Source organism: Argiope bruennichi, chromosome 6, assembly GCF_947563725.1.
Source record: "Argiope bruennichi chromosome 6, qqArgBrue1.1, whole genome shotgun sequence".
In the NCBI taxonomy this organism is placed as follows: Eukaryota; Metazoa; Arthropoda; class Arachnida; order Araneae; family Araneidae; genus Argiope; species Argiope bruennichi.
The window spans coordinates 134,614,666-134,620,665 of NC_079156.1; positions in this window are offsets into that span (position 1 = coordinate 134,614,666).

The following is a 6,000-nucleotide window of genomic DNA, read 5'->3' on the forward strand; positions in this document are numbered from 1 at the left end:
CACCGATGCAAAATTCCTAAAATATTTCTGAAGAGCTGTTTAAAAACGGAGTTACATAAACAAAGAGAAAAATTTCACTCTTAATTCGAGGGACGTTTTCATGAATTTACTAGACTAGAACCAACTGTCACATTCATGTGTTACCCATTGGCGGTGTTGATGTGGAAGAAATAAAGGAAAATATAAATTATATATTCTCTTTATCTCTTGAGGGAAACGAAGTTTTTCTCTTTCAAAATAGCATAATTTTAAAAGTGCATACTTTAGAATCTAAAAATAACTTTTGGAATCTAATAGGCAAAGTAAAGTATCTTAATTAAAAAAAAACAAAAAAAAACGTTGCATATCATTTAACATTGACTCTACGTGCCTATGTGAATCTCCATTTTCAACGATGAGTATAATTCAGGCAGCATGTCGTTCCCGTCTCACAAACGACCCCTTAGAATCCAGAGAAAGATTAGCAGTTAGTAATTATATAACCGAGATATTCAAAACTGGCTGACAGTACGAAGACTAAGTCTTCTACAAACTATACGAGAACTAACTTCAGATGACAATGATTTATTTTTTAATACATTTTGAATTGTTTGATATTAAATGCATCTCTTGATATTATTATATTTGTGGCAATTATTATTATGTTTGTAGTTATGTAGGTAAGTACATATTTAGCATTTATTATTAAGTTAAAACAATATTATTAACCCCTCTTTTTTTTAGCTCTCCACAGCTACGCCAATGAGTGGACCGCAACACCTTGGAAAAATTAGAAGTAGCCCGTACTTTGGAAAAGTCTGCCCACCTTTTACATAGATATTCATCCGCGCAAGAATATTATGGATGAACATTTCCAAACGATTCTAATATTTAAACACTCAATACATAAATACACTTAAATGTACAAAAATTTTGAAATCAGTGAAATATTCTTCATGGAATAATTTAACTTTTCATCGTTAAGAGCTTTTGTAAGAAAACTTGCAATTAGTATTTCAGTTTGATTATATTCTAATTTAATTACATTGTCCCCCAATAAAACTTTCGCAAAATAAAACGCAAATTCATATGCCTTGATTTATTCGAAGTTCTAGTGCATTTAATGTACTGATTTACTATTCGATTATCTGAATTTAAAATCACAGCATCATTTATAGATTGTTCACATTTCAGTTCAAACAATGAGTTTACTATCCAAATAATGTTTTTACAAATTTCAGAAATTGCGTAACTCGACTTAACACGTTGAGAGACTAGCACTCTTTTGTTTATAACATTTTCAGGAAATTAATGAATTGCCTAATAAAATTACGCCACAAGAAAATGAATTACCATTTTCCGAATTTTCCCAATAGGCATCAGAACTGGCATTTGGAAAATTAAATTAGTTATCACAAAATAATTTTATGATAATTTTTATCATAGAATAAAATCTTATCTTTTGTACCCATTGTAATATCTTGATCCAGACCGATCAAATAAGAGAGTAGTATAACAAAACAATTCTTCTATTTACAGTTATTTATTTATTATTTATTCTTATATATGTACAAAAAACAACTTGTTCTCATCTAGGTTAATATTAATTACAAATACAGTTTAATCACGAAGTAGTTCCTCGATCAAATCGGAAAATAAGTCACCAAAAACCGTTAACAGGCTGTTAACTCTAAAGGCTATTCCAAAGCCGCTTCCAGATATCCACCGATCTTTATCGGGTTGATCCTAACCCGATAAAGACCCCAGAAACCGAATTACATGGAATTTCTCAAAAAAACAGGAACAACTTCTCTGGACACCGACGTCTCTCTGAATTCCAGTTCGAAGCCTTCTCTTTCCTCTCCGACCTCCCCCCCCCAAAATCGCATTTTATGTCCATCAGATATCCGCCTACGATTTATTGGTGAACTTGAGTTCCCTATCACCCAATAGCTTCTCAGCAATGCTTCCTCAGTGGTCTCCACTCGATCGTGGGAGTATGTGTTAAGGATCCATCTTTGTAGCTGACTCCTCTCGACCATTATAATGAATTCACAGTTAATACCGGCTGAAGTGCACCTGGGAAGTGCAATGGTAGCTAGGATTTATCGTTTCTTGATGATTTGAGAAGTCTCTTCATAAGGGAAAAAAGTTTAGCATGTGGATATTTTGCCGCTCTTCTCTTTTGAAGACATGATATATCTATTTAAAACGACGGAACACACATGTCCCCTCACCTGGATACAATAAATGACCAGACACAATGGTTCTAATAGTGAAAAGGATCCACATCTGGCTATCCGTAGGCACTTAACTATGTGTGGGAAAACGGGTGACGTTACATCTGGTCGGAACATCAATTATCAAGTGAGGAAAAAAAACATTACACTATCAAATATCTAAATACTTTTTTAGCTAAATTATAAAGAATTTTTTCTGGTTATGGTTAAATTGTGAAAAATAAGTTGTTACAAATGATATATCAGGGGGCGTTCTATTATCTAAACATACAAGTTCACAATTAATTCCTGTTACATATTAATATCAATCTATTGCTTTGTATAAAAAAAAACCTCTTATCTTCTCCTTTTATGATAGGAGTTTTGACACTTTTACACATTTCTATATAATGTCTAATCTATAATGAATCAATAGGTTCAGATTGCGACAAACTGATACTATTTTCATGTTTTACTACCTTTATGCTAAAATAAAAACTTATTCTCATGCATTTCAAACGCATTTTTAATCTTCCAAGACACATTTCATTATAAGTTTTTAAAAAAATACTGAATCATCTACACATATACATAAAATAAGATAATTTTGATCATCATACTTAATGAAAATACTATTGTTCTTTTCCGTTTCACCTTTTATACTTATATATCAATTTCTACCCGATTGTAATAAGTCATAAATACTTTTTCTCAATTTTCAAACCTTTTCCCTCTCCATTTAACTTTTCATAACAAGATGGAAATAGCATATAAACAGTTTCTTCTAGAATATGTAATGTTTGCATCAAAGAACTTTTGATCCTGGTGCACTCAACAATCGGGAAGATTCCATACTTATGACAGGAGAATATGACTCTGAATAATCCTTACATTTTATCTGATCAAAACGAGCGGCAGCAAACCTTGATTTATATTTTATTTCACCGAAATTATCTTGTTTTCAAAAATATAACTATTTGCCTTTTATTAAGTAACTTTTATTAGCAGTATTTCGAGAGAGTGAACAAAAAGGTAGAATTTTATGTAAGGTATTTTTGACAAATTTGGTCCAGAGATTAGGCTTTATGCATGGAGAAAGCGACGAGATTTCTTGACATTCATCGGAAACTTGGGATCTATAATTAATTCGATTTTTTTGCAGCCTCTATTCTGTGTTAAAGATTACATCAATGATGATGTGAAGGATAGAAAAATTTGCTGACTTATTGAGTCTCAGTTTGGTTCTGAACTGAGCTAGATTTTTCACTCAGGTTATATCGACCAATTTATAAACTTGTATATAATTAATTATATAAAGATAATACGAGCCTTTTTGTCGTCAATTTTACTATTGATTACTTAGCATTTATGGGAGAGAACTCGTACATGGCGCCATCTGTTAACTTGAAAAGAAGTGTGTTGAACCAAGTAATGCATAAATTTTGAAATGATCTATAATCAGTGATGGAATGGGTCTAAAACTAGTAGTTGTCAAGTGGCAACGAAAAGGGTGGGGAGGGGGGTGCATTGTGCCCCCCCACAGATATATATATATATATATATATATATATATATATATATATATATATATATATATATATATATATATATATATATATATATATATATATATATATATATATATAATTAAAATAGATAAATTGTCATAATTTATCCCTAATCTAAAAAATACGTTATATTACTAATAACAGTATATAAATATTATACATATTTAAGGAATATCAAATGTAAATGCAAATGAATGTGGAATTTTAAATTAGTTTTTTGATGGGTGTATATTGATATTTCGGAACTATATTTTTATTTTGAGGGGGGGGGGGTCCCTAAACTTAAATTAAAGAATTAAAGTGCAAACTGTCAACCAATTTTAATATATTTAAAGAATACTTCTGCTTGTCGAAAATTAACAGATCAAAAGTATAGAAATCTATTACATGCTGTTCACTACTTTAAGGACGAGTCAAGAGGAATTCGCTAGATGATTGTGCAAATCTATCAATAATTATTTCTGCATTCAAATCATCTAATAATTCCCTTTCATATCAAAGCAATGCATAGAATTCCAAGTCCTCATACAATGATTTTTTTTCTCTCTCTATTGTGAATGATCTTCAGTTTAGAAAATGTTCTTTCAATGCGCAAGAGCAAAGTTTTAATGCATGAACAGAATGTAAAAGAATAAAAATAAAAAAAGAATGGAAATTTAATGCATGGACATAATGGAAACGCTAATAATGTCAGTATTTCTGTCCATAGATTAGACTATTTAAAAAAAAGTTATTCTCTAATTATATATGAAAATATAAAGTTTAATAAAGATTGCTTTTTTTTATTTCGGTTATGCTTCACTCTGATTTTTATTTAAAGTATTTCTTGAACATTTTTTTAAATATCAATAACATTTTCAGAAACATAATACAAATATAGCAAAATCTTCTGCCTGCAGTTAAACACGGTTGAGGTGGCGTAATGATTTGGGGATGCATGGCAGCAAGTGGAGTAAATAGATTAACTTTTATAGACTTCACATTAGATGATATGGGGTATCTGAACATATTTTTTAAAAAATTTGAAACACAGCATACAAGATTTGAAATTTTACAATGATCTTTGGTTTCAACAATCCAAAACACACTGCCCACAACATAACTCTCCGGCTGATGCACAGTATCAAAAATCAGTTGCATACTCCTCCACAATCGCCAGACTTAAACCCCATCGAACATTTATGGGCCCTATTGGAAGGTAAGATTCGGCAACATAATATAACATCGAAAGGTATGCTGAAAAAAGTGATTATGATGAAATAGAATAATATTTCATCTGTGGAATTCATCAGGTTTGTCCAATCTGTGGTGAATAGCATATAAGCCAGTAACAGCTCTTCTACCCGAACAGCTGTTTTGGTAAAATGGTTTAGTTACTGGACTGCTAACCCAAAGGTCCCATGTTCTATCCTAGCGCATCACATACCGCTAAAAATCTATGCCTGAACGATTGACAGAAGCTCTTAAACATAAAGGTTATCCAACCAGGTATTAAAGTTTAATTGATAGTCCATGGAAGCTATTTTTTGAAAACTGTTTTTTATCTGTACGCAAATTTTTTTTATTACTTTTTGTGTAATTTTAAATTATTATTATTACTTTAAAACAATGTGTGTTATATTTCTGAAATTGTTATTGATATTTAATGAATTATTCAAGAAATACTTAAATAAAAATTAAATTAATATTGTCACTATAATGTACTTTTATTCTCTCATGAATGTTTACTGTATAGGCATTTTTTGGCAAGTGCATATATATTATTTAGCGACTGGGTAAAAAAACTTCACTATTTTTTTATAATAATTTTTATAAAGTAATACAGCATTTCATTCTCAGACAAATGGAACGAATTTTTATCTTTGTTTTTCTGGCAACTAAATGTTTCATGCAAATCCTTATTAAATATAACCAGTTTCAGAGTGGAAAGAAACATTTGATACCAATTTGCAATGGATTAAAACGATTAAATTCATTGGAATTTCTTATTTAAAAAAAATCAAGACTAAAATTTTCTTACAAACCTTAGAAAAAGAGCTCTCAGAAAAATAAATGAATTAAAAAATTTTACTTAAAAACAGCAAAAGTCCGAATCAAACGATCTTATCAGAATTGTAAACAATAGTTGTTGCCACTCCTAATAAGTTTTATATTTCCTGTTTGTTTCCAGTTTAGAATTTGCTTTGCTTCTTATTCCAACTTGAAATCTGAAATTCCACTTTTAAATTAAGTTC